Source organism: Xyrauchen texanus, chromosome 28 (genome assembly GCF_025860055.1).
Source record: "Xyrauchen texanus isolate HMW12.3.18 chromosome 28, RBS_HiC_50CHRs, whole genome shotgun sequence".
NCBI lineage: Eukaryota > Metazoa > Chordata > Actinopteri > Cypriniformes > Catostomidae > Xyrauchen > Xyrauchen texanus.
Window position 1 is genome coordinate 27,713,021 of NC_068303.1, and position 15,763 is coordinate 27,728,783.

Below are 15,763 nucleotides of genomic sequence, written 5' to 3' on the forward strand. Positions count from 1 at the left end.
GACTGGTTCAAACTGACAGAAAGGCTCCGGTATCTCAGATAAACACTCGTTACAATTGCAGTGAGCAGAATAGCATCTCAGAATGTACAACACATCAAACCTTGAGCCAAATGGGCTACAAGAGCAGAAGACCATGTCTGGTTCCACTTCTGTCAGCCAAGAACAGAAAGGTAACAGTGGGCACAGGCTCACCAAAACTGGACAGTTAAAGACTGGAAAAGAAAGCCTGGCCTGATGAATCAACTAAATAAGCTGAAAAATAAATAAATTAAAATTTGTTTCATGGATTTCCCATGGAAAGCACAAAACACCCTCCAATAGAGGATATTTCCATTGTTTTAGTTCACGGTAGAAAGTTCTGGATACTCCAGGCCGAGTATGCTTTGGACCCTATTTTCTAAGAACCCCTAAATCATCCTCATAGACTTGACCTGTTACAGAACTGGCCTCTTTTATTGTGCTCAGGGATATATAATGTGAATTTGATGAAATCAATTCCAAAGACAATTGTACTTACGTAACCAGACAATGTGTATCTTAACTTTCCAATACAGTCTGACACATACTGTACAGTGCATACTCCATATGGTTATTTAGCACTCATGTGGACTCATTATTCATACTTTCATATAAACCATATATAAATACCTAAGTTTGTTCAATAGTCTGCTTTAAAACTCCTTTTTAAACACCAGCTACAAATACTGTTTCAGACGTGGTTGAACATGCATGTGAGTGTCTGCATAGAAAAGTTTTACAAGGTGGGATGTCACCATGAGGGTAAGGTGTATTCTCATCCCATTCTTTGGGCATCTGTTGTATCTCTTCTAAGACAGCAACCTTCTTAAAATGGATCTCGGAGAGTAGCATGAGCCTCCACATGCGGAGTCTTCATTGTGTCATGCACAACGAGCCACATGATACTGTCAAAAAAAAAAATAAAAAAAATATTAAATGTATAATATTATTATTGATAATATTATGCAGTATTCTACTAACCCCTTTTCACAAAAATGTATGAACACAACATATTTATAGACATAAACTACCTCAACGTCATCCAACCACAACTAAATATGTCTCACATTAACAGTGTTTGCTGTTAACCAAATGTGTATGTACCGCAGTTGTTTTGTATGTCTGTGCATATGTGTCTTTATGTATTTTGGCATTCATGAATTTATGTGTGTTTGTTCATGTAAGTTTGTGCAGATCCAGTGGTGGTTATTCTGTCTCCAGAGCATGACTCTTTGCACGCTCTGGTCATGTGTGTGCAGAACTCCAGTCCAGGGATCTGCTGAACATGTCTGACCGAGCAGAGTCTCTTAGCTGGGTATGGGCTAAACATCCTATTGCACAGTGTCTTGACCATTAAGTGATTTATCTATCACAACAAGCGATTTTTGTTCCATGACAGTTTTTGTCGTAACCACCACAACCACAACAAGTGATGAGTTACAAAACATTGTGTCGATTAATTGCTTTCTATTTCTTTCTATGTCATGCTGGGAAGCCCCACCCACTGGGAATTCTCATTTGTCTACAATTCCACTCCACATTACTGCACTTTAAACAAATATTGGCTGTGATTGCATTTTTCATAATAAATGACAATTGAGTGGTCAATTGAGGCCTTAGATGCAGTTTGGGTTCATCAATGGGCCTATGCAAAAAAGCAAATGCCAATGCTTGGCCAATGCATTGCAAGCATGCACTTCTATTGTACATAATTTACATGCATTCTTGGTTTACTGGGATGGTAACAAGTTTCAGTACTCAAAGGGGCTATAACGTTGTAGAAGACTTTACAATAATACCCCATACAGTACCCCTTGCAGCTATGCTTACAATTCAATGCATCTTTGCATTGTGTTATAAATTGGGATATGACACACTTCAGAATGTAACAATGCATGAAATCAAACTTGGATTGATTTTACACATAGTAGAAAGCATTTCAATCACACACTTGATACACACAGTCTGTCAACTACCACTAGATACCCCCCTACCCCACCCCCAGCTCATATCCTCTTCACTTTTTCCATTCTCCATCGCACTTTCTTTTCTTTTATCCCCATCTGCCTCCCTTTCTTTCTCTCTCCAAGTTAAAAGGTTGAGGGATGTGCTCCCCGCTGACTGTGAAATGGCCAAAACCTCATTTGAGTGTTTCATGGAATTCAGCTCCAGATGTTTCCCAAGAAACACTCTCCACACACTAACCCACAGCAACCCTCTTGGAGGGACTCATACCATAGATTTATTGCCAGGCATTGTTCCAGTTTGTTCCTGAAAAGCACTCACTCTCTGAGAACAAGTAGGCAACAGCTTGTGTTATGCTGATGTCCAAGCTTTAACAGGCCTTAAAGAGTCAAATTAAATTGGGGACACTGCATCACAGTAACAAACTAGATTTTTGCAAACTCACGTCTCAGGTCCCACCTTCAATGTAAATCTATGGGATTATTTCACCTATTTTATTGTCTGCCAGATGAAAAGTCGGATGATTAAGAAAAGTAACGTTTGGTTAAGTATGTAACCTCCATTCCCCGAGGGAGGGAACGACACGTTGTGTCGGAGAAGCGACACTAGGGGTCTCTCTTGAGCGCGATATTCACCTCTGACCTATTGAAAAGGGCCAATGAGAGTTGGCAGTCAGTATTTGCATATGCCGCCCCCGCATACGGGTATTTAAGCGGGGCAAATACGGAAGTTTAGTCAGGATTTTTCTGAGGAGCCGGAAATGGTCCGACCACAACAGTGGCTCGGTTCAGTGACATGGCGGAGGAAAGACACAACGTGTCGTTCCCTCCCTCGGGGAACGGAGGTTACATATGTAACCAAACGTTCCCCTTCTGTCGCTCTCTCCACGTTGTGTCAGAGAAGCGACACTAGGGGACAATTCCAATCTTGCCATGTGCTGAACCGTGTACGTGAACTGCCAATACAGAGGCGGGCAGGGATTCATCCAGTGCCACGCATCGTCTGTACCCGGCTGCACGTACCCTTCCCCAATGCCCCATACGAACATCGGGATCCTTCTAGTTACCCTGAGAGGGGAACAAGGCGATGTTTGCCAACATGGGAACGGGCCAGCCTGGCTGGGCCTCTTTTCTCTCTATGTTTCTCGCATAGAGCAATCACGGCCGGGGCCCATACACGCATATAGGGAAGGGGGTCTTACCCAGACCCTGCGGAGACCACTGCCCTTTTTCTTGGGGAGGAAAAGTGGTAGACACGTCACACGTCTGTCTTAGGGCTCGTGTGGAAAGTATGGTGCGGTGGTAGATCCAGCCTCGAAAGGGGGGAGTTGCTACAGCACGGCGACTGGGGCAGCTGTAACTGCCTAAGGGAGACACGGGGGTCCGCTTGTAAGGGGACAGAACCATGGAAATACACACAGGGGGAGTCCGAGCAGGAGGCCTTACCTGTGGAGCACCTATACCAGTACAGGGTAGCCATCAGGGTACCCACAGTGGCTTGGGTCGGCGAGTTCCTCCGCTGAACCGCGGACCCGGAGGGCTGGGGAGGAATCGACCAGGGTCCCGACTCGGAGTGGGGCGCCCTGGGAAAAAAGGCGCACTACTTAACCTTGATGTCAGGAAAAGGGCACTGGGCGCAAGCAATCCACCCGGCCGGTCGGCCTACGTGTTACCGAGTTCTACGGGCTCGGACCTGACAAAACACGAGACGCAACCGACTCAACGCGGAGGTTGTAAAACCTCGCGAAGGTGTTGGGTGTTGCCCAACCCGCGGCTCTACAGATGTCTGCTAGGGAGGTGCCCTTGGCCAGTGCCCACGAGGACGCAACACCCCTTGTTGAGTGAGCTCGGACCCGCAAGGGTAGGGGCACGGCCTGGGTGTGATAAGCCAGTGTGATGGCGTCTACAACCCAGTGGGCGAGCCTCTGTTTCTAGACGGCATTCCCTTTCTGCCGTCCCCCAAAGCAGACAAAGAGCTGCTCAGAGCGTCTGGTGCTCTGTGTGCGGTCCAGGTAAATGCGCAGGGCGCGCACTGGACATAGCAATGAAAGGGCTGGGTCTGCCTCCTCCCAGGGCAGCGCTTGCAGGTTCACTACCTGATCTCGGAATGGTGTGGTAGGAACCTTGGGCACATAGCCCAGTCGCGGTCTTAGGATCACAGACGTATCTGCCGGACCGAACTCCAGGCAAGTGTCGCTGACAGAGAACGCTTGCAGGTCCCTGACCCTCTTGATAGAGGCGAGCGCGATCAGCAGGGCCGTCTTAAGAGAGAGGGCCCTGAGTCCAATTGATTCAAGCGGCTCGAAGGGGGGTCTCTGGAGTCCTGCCAAGACTACCGAGAGATCCCAGGAGGGAACTAGGCCTGGCCGGGAGGGATTCAACCTCCGGGCGCCTCTCAGGAACCTGAGGATCAGGTCGTGCTTACCCAAAGACTTGCCGTCTACAGGATCGTGGTGGGCGGCAATGGCGGCAACATACATCTTGAGGGTGGACGGGGACAGCCTCCTGTCCAGCCTCTCCTGTAGGAACAGGAGCACTGACCTAATCGCGCATCTCTGCTGGTCTTCAGTTTGGGAAGAACACCAATCTGCGAACAAGCGCCACTTTAGGGCGTAAAGGTGCCTGGTAGAGGGGGCTCTGGCTTGGTTAATTGTATCCACAACGGTCGCCCGTAAGCCGGCTAGCTCTTCCGCATCCCGTCCAGGGACCAGACGTGGAGGTTCCAGAGGTCTGGGTGCGGGTGCCAGAGCGTGCCCCGTCCCTGAGAGAGGAGGTCCTTTCTCAGGGGAATTCGCCAGGGAGGAGCTGTCGCGAGAAGTCTGAGTTCCGAGAACCAAGTCCGAGTGGGCCAGTAGGGGGCCACTAACGTGACTCGCTCCTCGTCCTCCCTGACCTTGCACAGCACCAGTGCAAGAAGGCTCACTGGGGGAAATGCATACTTGCGCAGCCCCGAGGGCCAGCTGTGTGCCAGCGCGTCTGTCCCAAGGGGAGCCTCTGTTAGGGCGTACCAGAGCGGGCAGTGGGAGGTTTCCTGGGAGGCAAACAGGTCTACCTGGGCCTTTCCAAACCGTTCCCAAATCACCGACTGGGGTGAAGCCTCCACTCCCCGCCGGGCAGGCGTTGTCGTGATAGCGCGTCCGCTACGACGTTGAGCTTGCCGGGGATGTGAGTGGCACGCAGCGACCTGAGTCGCTGCTGGCTCCATAGGAGGAGACGGCGGGTGAGTTGTGACATGTGGCGGGAGCGTACGCCGCCTTGGCGATTTATGTACGCCACCACCGTGGTGCTGTCCGATCTCACGAGGACGTGTTTGTCCCGAACTAATGGGAGGAACTTCCTGAGGGCAAGAAGGACGGTCAGCAACTCCAGGCAGTTGATGTGCCAACGCAGCGGGGCCCCTTTCCAACGGCCCGCTGCTGCGTGCCCGCTGCACACGGCACCCCACCCGGACCGGGAAGCATCGGTTGTGACCAGAACGCATCGGGACACCTGCTGCAGGGGCACTCCTGCCATTAAAAAGCAGAGGTCTGTCCAGGGTCGGAGTGTTTTGAGGCAGGCGGGGGTGATCCTTACCCGATGCGTGCCGTGGTGCCATGCTTGTCTCGGGACTCGAGTCTGGAGCCAGTGCTGGAGTGGTCTCATATGCATCAACCATATCAACCGCCGTGGAGGACGCCATATGCCCCAGGAGCCTCTGGAAACGTTTTAGAGGGACCACTGTGCCTGGCTTGAAGGAAGCGAGGCAATCCAGCACCGACTGAGCACGCTCGCTCGTGAGACGTGCTGTCATTGAGACTGAGTCTAACTCCAACCCGAGAAAAGAGATGCTCTGAACCGGAGTGAGCTTGTTCTTTTCCCAGTTGACCTGAAGCCCCAAACGGCTGAGGTGCCGGAGCACCTGGTCTCTGCAGATGCCGGCTACTCGTAGCGGGGCAAGGGCCGCCTCTGCGACCTTCGTGAAGACGCGAGGGGACAGAGACAGGCTGAAGGGGAGGACTTTGTACTGAAACGCCTGGCCGTCGAACGCGAACCGTAAGAAGGGTCGGTGTCGTGGCAGAATTGAGACGTGGAAGTACGCGTCCTTCAGGTCTACCGCTGCGAACCTATCTAGATGCTGAATGCCAGCTAGAATATTTCTCTGCATGAGCATTTTGAACGGGAGTTTTAACAAGGCCCGATTGAAAACTCGCAGGTCCAGCATTGGTCGTAAGCCGCCGCCTTTCTTGGGTACAATGAAGTAAGGGCTGTAGAAACCCTTCCTCATTTCGGTTGGAGGGACGGGCTCTACTGCGCCCTTGGCTAAGAGGGTTGTGATTTCCGTGCGCAGGGAACTGGCATGCTCGCCGTGTACTGCGGAAAAGCGGACGCCCCTGAAGGGGGGCGGGAGCCGGGCAAACTGAATTGCGTAACCGGTCGAATGGTCCGGTGCAGCCAGCGTGATGCGTTGGGAAGCGAAAGCCACGCTTCCCAGCTCTGCGCTAGGGGCACCAAAGGGACGAGTATTTTGGACGTACCCGGCAGGGCCTCGCAACGGGGCGGAACAGGTAGTGCAGCATCGGGCGGCTTCGTTGCGGCCTGAGGCTGAGGTGCTGAGAATAGACTCAAAGCACTTACCTTGCTCCGTGCACCCGGCAGGGGGCGGGTTCGTGACTGAGGAGGAGGTCTGATGCTGGCGTCCTCTGGACTCGTCTGAACCGGCCGGCCGGGGGACAGTCGTGGGCAGGCGGAAGGCGGGATCGCCGCGTCCGGTGTACCGGGTCTGTCGTAATCTGAAAGCAGATTGCCGTGAGAACGGCATTTGTGGGCCAGGTGACCCAGAGGCAAAGGAAATAGCTCTTATTGAGAATGTGGGTACCACAGCCCCCGTCAGGGGGTGTGGCAAATTAAAAAACAAAGGATTCTCCTCCCGGCCTTCCACCGGGGGGCGGAGCGGTCTTACCACCTCTGGAGCTAACGTCTTCGGCTCTGGGTCGGCTGTCTCAGGAACGCTTGGGAGCCCCTAGAGGGGGTTCATGAGACAGGGGGCGTGCGCCGCCTGCGGGGTGCTCGACGCTGGGGCTGAGAGCTGGGCCCGGGTTGAGGCGGAGCAGGAGCTGTTTTCTTCGCAGGGGGACGCCCTCGGCGGGCAGATGGGGCAGGGCCCGTAGCGGCAGGTCTGCGGCGGGGCATGATGCTTGAGAGATGGCCTCCGTCTGCTTCTTCACCGCGGAGAACTGTTGGGCGAAGTCCTCGACGGTGTCGCCGAAAAAAGGCCAGTCTGAGAGACAGGTGCGTCCAGGAGGCGGTTCTTGTCGGCCTCACGCATCTCGACCAGATTGAGCCAAAGATGGCATTCCTGGACCACTAGGGTGGCCATCGCCTGTCCGAGTGCCTGCGCTGTGGCCTTCGTCGCTCTCAGGGCGAGGTCGGTCGCTGAGCACAGTTCCTGCAGCACATCAGGATCAGGTCCACCCCCGTGCATGTTTCTGAGTGCTTTGGCCTGGTGGACTTGCAGGAGGACCATCGCATGCAGGGCGGAGGCAGCGCGTCCAGCCGCACTGTAGGCCTTCGCATTGAGCGAGGATGTTGTCCTACAGGGCTTAGATGGGAGTACGGGGCGGCCACACCAGGAGGTAGGGCTACCGAGGCATAGATGGTACGCAACTGCCCTATCGACCTGGGGAATCGGCCCGTATCCGTGGCGCTCTCCGCCATCGAGGGTGGTGAGAGTGGAGCGGGTGGCACCTAGACGGGCGGAGAGCGGGGCTCTCCACGTAGACGTCAGCTCGTCACGCACCTCCGGGAAAAACGGGACCGGGGGGATGCGAGGCCGCGAACGGCGCGCTGCCCCCAGGAACCAGTCATCCAACCGTGAAGGCTGTGGGGAGGATGGAGGGTTCCAATCCAACCCCACGCTTACGGCGGCCTGGGAAAGCATGTCAGACATCTGAGCGTCGGCCTCAGCCTGGGCCTGCTGGCCCGAAGGCGGCAGTCCAGGGGAGTCCTCGGCATCAGACATCGCACTCTGTGATGCAGCGGCGAGCTCATCTGCTTCGGGCTCGGGAGGATAGACAGCCAGGCCGTGAGGCCAGCCGCTATCGCCGCGAGCGTGGACGGGGACCAGTGAGCGTGTCGGGGAACGGGAGGTTCGCGGGGGGCTACCCAGCGAAACCGCACCCGCTGCCGCCCCCAAATCGCCCCCAGCGCCAACCGCATCATCCTCAATCCCGTGGGAAGAAGGAGCAATGCGGGGTGCAGCTGGGGTGGCTTGCTTTCTGTTGAAGGCAAGCCGCGACCGCAACGTGGTCATGGTCATGTTCTCGCAGTTCTCGCAGTCTCGGTGTGATCGCGGCCCAAACACACGAGACAGTGCCTGTGGCCATCTGAAGCGGAGAGCACTCTACCGCATCCAGGAACAACACAGGGGCGGAAGGGCATCTTGAAAAAGACGCGTTCTGAAAAGAACATTCAACGCCGCTGTGTTTTGCTCTTTTAGAGAAATTACTCTTTTAATAGGAATTTACTCTTTTAATACACAGTGTGTGTGTGTCTGCGCTGTCGAAGCGCTCAGGGGCAACAATGCATGCCGTGCAATGTAAAGGAGAAAGCCGCTGTTGTGCGCCGTCAAGATCCAACAGCATGCAGATCGTCAGAGGAAACAGGAACGTTTTAATGTGGTGTGTAACTCGCAGCAAACTGCAGACAGACCATCGGCTCCGAAGAAATTTTCTGACTAAACTTCCGTATTTGCCCCGCTTAAATACCCGTATGCGGGGGCGGGGTATGCAAATACTGACTGCCAACTCTCATTGGCCCTTTTCAATAGGTCAGAGGTGAATATCGGCGCTCAAGAGAGACCCCTAGTGTCGCTTCTCCGACACAACGTGGAGAGAGCGACAGAAGGGGAACAGCACAACTTTCCTCAACATGTTGCACAATTTCAGCTCTAATGCATATAGCTTGGGCCTTTCCTTCAATGTATGTCTAATAGATGTTTGTTTTTGTTTTTTATCATCTGCCAAGCAAATAACCAGACAAAAAGTTTGAGAGCACACCTTTTGTTTTTCACAATGAGTTACACAGTGAAGTTAAATACTTAGGGTAAGGGGTTTTGAAAAGCCACAGCAAGAACCACTAATTGTACTGGAAAACACAAATGCTTAAATTCTTAGTAAGTAAACTCAGATTTTTGGATTTACAGAGTGGAGAAACACACACATGTTGTGACTTTAACCATAAATGGGAAATGCTGGGAAAGAGTGAATGCTCTCTGAAGTGAAGCACATTATTCTACGTCCAAGAAAACAGCAACAGATATTCCAGGCACGGATGTTGACTCAGAAAAATAAGTTTTATGGAGTGGTAAGAAGGAAAAATAAAACAAAAGCAAACAAAAGCTGAAGAGTTCAAGAGAGGAATGACCTGGTTCCCATTTATATAGCTGCTGCAGGAAAGACCATCAATGCTTTTGGGTGAAACACTAAGATACAGGATTACCTCATGGAGAATGATATGTTGGACTTCTAGAAGCAAGAAGTGCTCCCATATGTACTGCATACACAATAATAGAGGTCAACTGACTGATATGGGAGTAAAAAAATCCCATGTGTTTTCTTCATTGACATAGAGAAATGTATTTTTAGCGAAAAATTATAAACCTTTCAAAACATGCCTACCATGATCTCTGAGAGATTGTTAAGCAATGGTATATGCTGTAGAAAAGCACAAGTGGGCATGGCTGGGAGTGTTTGTTTTATCTGTGGGTGTATGTGTGCAAACTGTGGGTGTATTGTATGTTAATGAAATGACACAAAATTCCTGAATATGCAGTTTGGAGATTCCAAAAGCAGGTGGGAATAAAGTTCATATCCAAACAAATATAGCGAAACATACAATTTTGCCCCTGACAATCAGTTGTAGCCGTGAAACTTACATTTACGAGATTTGTGTTAAACTATCTATAGGTCATGGATTATTTTAAAATCATTATTATTATATTCATATTTACAACTGTATAAATGATCTAATTTGTATTGGTATTTTTTCCACTTGTTGTAGAGTGAAGTCACTGCAAAAGAGGCTTAAATTTAGGTATGGTAGTTTAACATGTTTTCTTAACCACTTCGTTGATTTGATTATATTTTCAGTTCGTTTGAAGTGTTTTTTGAATATAGAAATATTTGTGGTTTAATTTTTCTTGTTTCAATAAATGAATAAAAGTGAAGTGTGTTCCTTACTGTAACCATTTTTTGAATAAACAAGGGGCGAGTTGAAAATATTGTTTGTGGTTATCAACATTATTCCACAAATGCTGTTGATTGAGCTTAACTTGTATTTATCCAGAATATTCCTTTATGCTAGCAAAGCTGTAGTTCACTTCAAACTGGAAGTAGTTAAATGGCAGGAGGCCCACAAGCTGACATAATCTGGCACACCAAATGAGTCATGGACATTACCGTTACATAGACATACTGTTCATGATTCCTCTTGTGTATTTCATAAATTTGCTCCCACTGCTATGTTCTACCCTCCTTCAAGTCAAGTACAGGAGAAGAATATGCAGATCTTGCTGAGGAGGCTTTTTTGCCCACCACCCCAACTACTTGAACTCAAGGACATTCTGGAGACTGCATTGACATTCTTATTCTCAAGTGCATTTGCAGACTCTAGTGTCCCATAGCTAATCTACGACCCAAAATCCATCCCTTCCCTTCCTCCCTTCACATTCCTGTCATGATTGGTTGGCGGTCATCCCGAAAGTGATAGAGACTGTCAGTTCTGTCATCACAGAGAGTGAGTTAGGGAGCTCAAGTCTTAATTTCCTCCAAACGAGCCTGGCAGGGGAGAAAAGTGACTGGCGTGGGAGTGTTATTTACACTTTTCCAGCATAACATCATTACCAAACAATATTACATACATCACAAACACCACACCAGCCACTTCAATGGAGAAAGCTAGGGCTATATAAAGTGGCAAGAAAAAGTATGTGAATGCTTTGGAATTACCTGCATTTATGGATACATTTGTCTTAAAATCTGGTTTGATTTTCATCTAAGTTACAATAATGTATAAAATACAATAACTGATAACACATAAATTATTATTATAGTTCTTGTACATATTGAAAACATCATTCAAACATTCACAGTGTGGGTTGGGAAAAGTATGTGAACCACTAGGCTAATAACATCAACAAAAACGAATTAGAGTCAGGAGTTGACAAACCTGTCATCCAGTTGGAGGAAACCAAAGGATTGGAGGAGTAGATAGGGATGGGTATTTTGGTCATTTTGTCTACTCGAGTACTCTGACTAATTACTCGAGTACTCGTCGAGTCCTCAAGGGACAATTACATGTTCATAACTGTATATATAATAACATGCCTGACAAACTATGGCTGCTGTATTGCGTCTTCATGTTCCAGTGTATCGTCTATTCATTATTGTAGGCTGTTATAAAATATTATGTTACAAAATATACAAAAGATTGCATAATCAAAATATAATGCATCATATTTTGTCATTATGTGAAGATTCGCTGCCCAAAATCTGAAAGAATGTGCACAATGCGTGTCTGTGTGTTCTTCTTTCAGATTACCATAGTAATCTAGTTTTTTAGTGACTGTCTGAACTGTCTCTTTTCAAATAACAGAAGATGCCATAAGAGACCATTGCGTTTTAATATGCGTGTTAAGTTGAAGTTCAGTTTTGTAGATGCTGCATTGAAACACTCGCCCGCTGTACACAGTCTGCCACACGTGACTGGTGTGTATGTGTGTGTGTGTGTGTGTGTGCGTGTGTGTGTCCAAATGTTCACTCTTGTAATTCATGATGCGTTCCATTCAGCTCAGAGAGTCTGAATTTCCACCTTTCAACTGAGGAAAGTGCAACGGAATGACACATTATATCGGATATCTAACTTGGAAACTCGACTCATTTAGACGAGATGCAGGTGTGTGTTACGTCACGCAGGGCAGGGAGGTTTAGTCAGTGACAATCATTAACTTTTATTAAATAATATCCAATAACTAGTCAAAGTTCTTACATTAAATGATAATAAAGTGTGTTTAGCAAATATTTTACAGAGACAGGTGTTCAAAATACGGTTAATTACACTCTCTTTGTTTTGATTATTGTAATGACGGCATTGCAACATTGTATCAGTTTGTTTGCCATGAGAAGTCTCTGATAATCAAAGTCACAACATAATCAATCTCAAAATTAAAAATAAGCTCCCTCTTTGACACGTGTGTGTTTAGTTGTCAGGTATTACCATCTAATATCCCTAGCTAGAGCTACTTTGACTTATAAAAAGCATTCAAACATTTTGGGTTTGCTATTCACAAGAAGCATCTGCTGAAGTGGACCTTGTCTCAAAAAAAGAGATCTCAGAAGACCTACAATCAAGAATTGTTGCTTTGCATAAAGTTGGAAAGGGTTTAGATAATAATTTGTCCACAGTCAGACAAATTGTCTATAAATGGAGATAATTATGTACTGTGGCTACTCCCCCTAGAAGTGGCCATCCAGCCAAGATGACTCAAAGGACACAATGCAGAATGCTCAATGAGGTAAAAAAAGAACCCTAGTGTGACCACTAAAGACTTGAAGAAATCATTGGAACTGGTATTCCAAGTTCAGTAGAAGTTGGATGATGCAGCAGGACAATGACCATAAACATCAAAGTATATACACTACAGAATGGATTCAAAAAAAGAAAACCAACCTTTTGGTTTGGCCCAGTCAGAGCCCAGACTTTAACCCAATAGAGATGCTGTGGAATGACCTCAAGAGAGCCGTTCACACCAGACATTCGAAGAATATGGATGAGCTGAAGCAGTTCTGTAAGGAACTTTGCAGGTTTAATCTGCAGCTACCGGAAATGCTTGGTTGAGGTTATTGCTGCCAATGGAGGATCGACCCCTTATTAAATCCTAGGGTGCACTTACTTTTTACATAGCACTGTGAATGTATAATGTGTTGTGCGCAATAAAGACATGGATGATGATAACTATTTGTATGTTGTTAGCTTAAGCACATTGTGTTTGTGTATACTTGTTACTTTGGTGAACATTTTATGACCAATTAATGCAGAAAACCAGCAAATTCCAACGTGTTCACATACTTTTTCTTGCCAATGTAGATTGATCAATACAGTTATGTTGATAAATATTTTGGATATGAATGAGAGTGAAAATAGCATTCATTAATTGTAGTGTGCTTAAGAGAACAAACCATAACTACTGGCGAAATTGGTGCAAAATATAATTGAAGCCACTGTGGCTCTTTTATTAGATGCAATAAATCGTTTGTTTTTTAGAGTACCCAGACAAAATGCTCAGAGAAACTTAATATTTGACAGTGTTCAGTGACAGATCCAGCATTTTTCATGCAATATCCCAAAATTTGCTTAAAAATATGTAGATGGGAACACAGCTAGTGTCACCATCATTGCAAGCGCTTTTCACAGCTACCATGAGAATAGGAAAGATGTTTGACTGTGGTTATCCGTTCATAAAGACAGTTTTAAAATTGCTTCTGTATGAACTGTTGTATGAATGCTGTTACACCATATGAACAGGACGATTCGAGAGTCAAACCTTTGGGTACATGCAGTTGTCAATTTCAAGCATTATGTAACTGTGTCAAAGTAATCTCTGAGAGGTTCTGAGATTAAACATTTCAAGAGTGATACACACTGATCTCGTGAAGGTATGTGTGTATCTGTGTGTTGTGCATTTAGTGAATGGGGATAGTGTTGGTCTAAACCTTTATTGGGTCTGTTCAATCTGTTTTGGCTCATATTTCAACCAGGCAGTGCGAAGTCATGCTCGGAACTCATTCATTCCTTCAGCTTTATACGCTCTATTGTGCGCTCACTATTTCCATCTTCAGAATTTCTCTCACGGAAAATCTTTTCCAAAAATAGAGCGAAGCTCAGAGAGCTTATCGCAAGAAAACCATAAATGATTATTTTCAGAATGCTTTGCTTTCGGGTATTTCTTACAGTGACAAACCAAACCACCTGTTCGTCAAGCCTGCTTTTTCTAAATCGGTCTGAGCTCCCTCAATTTCCATTCTGATCTCTCTGTGTAATCTACCAAAAGCAAATATTTTCTGCTACATCAGCAATATCTGAGCAGCAAGTGATTATAACATGGTGGAATTTGACTCTGCACTGTTAAGTCACATCCTGTGACTGAAATTATTCACCCCTGAAGAGAGAGAAATTTGGGCACCACAGAAGAACAGACCACACAAACATTCAGGACATATTTAGCTCTGGCCTCTGAGCGCTGTGCACATTTGGTTTCCTTCCTGGTTGAGCTACGGTTGATATCGAAATCTGGAGCAGTTTTGGGAAATGTGCCATGGAAAGATGATGTTGGTCTTTACAGGCAATGAGTTATTTTGTGTCAGATGTGAAAAATTATGTCTTGCGAGAGTTTAGATTCAATGAGGCCATTTATCTGATAATGTTGTTTACATTTTTTAGCCTCCAAATGGGCACAGAGGCCTCGCACTGAGTGGGTACTCACACTTGAGTGTGCAAGAGGTGCACATATGTTTGCAAAACACAGCCTGACACAAAGACGTGCAAGCTAACATGGTTAATGTAACAGAAAGCCTCCGTAAAAGTGACAAATTAGTGCATTAATGCATTTTTGTGTGCGAGGAGTGGCAGTGCCATCAAGGATGTGCTGTTTACTATAAAATGTTCCTTGGAAGAACGCAACCAATAAATCTATTTCTCCACCGCCTTCTCTCTCATTCCCTCCATCCCACTCCAGAAATGGACGATAAAACCGTTTATTAAGTGAGTGTCACAGTGAGGGCTGCCATTTCTGACACAGAGCAGAACAGGAAGGATAATTAATGATTTACCATCCAACTTAGACATCAGCCAGAGAACGAGAGAGAGGAATGCGAATGAGAGAGTAAGTGTTGGAGACGTACTGACACTCAAATAATATGTGTGAAATTTTGATAGATTATAGAGGAAATTAAGAGTAAGAGGCCCTTAAAATGTACGCCCCCAGTTTGGCTTTCCTCCTTTGGAGCACAGCATTTTCAATAAACATTCAGCCAGCTGCAATAATATTCAAAGAAATAAACACTCCAACTCAACCTCGCACAAACCTCTCGCATACCCATCGCGCAGGCCAGCAAACACACTTCTAAACACAATCAAATGGTTTTGAGACATGAAAGCTGACGTTGGGATTTTATTGGCTGTGTACGATTGCACTTATGAGGAACTAGACTTAGTAAAATGCTGATAAAATCTAGGTGAATTACTATAGTCCTCACCCTGTGATTGTTGTCATAGATGGTCCCAAAATGCTATTGCTGTCTTATCAGATTTTACAGTCACATCATGAAACTGGGTGCAGTTCGAGTCCTCATTGGACGAGCCGAAACACTCGGCAAAGCTCTATGCATTCCATTCCCTGAATGCTCCTGGAGATCGGAGGAGAGCACTCACATGTGATCCCTAAATGTGAGGAATTCTTGAGGTATGAAAGAGAGCAAGAGAAAGAAACAGACAATAAGAAATCAAGAATGGGAGACTGAGGGAGAAATATGCAGAGTCATAAGAAAACTAATCTTAGTAGCAGAGGTGGCTGTTAGTGGGGGTGTGCTGGGGGGTATTTCCTTACCCCCTCTGCTTGTTTTCAGTGGGCTAGTCTCAACACTGGGGTCTGCAGGCAGGTCTGAAGGCCTTTATTTTCCCAAAGCTGGAGCCACGGAGCTGTACAGCCTGTTCAGACTTTGTGTTATTACAGAGCAGAGGCAGGAGGG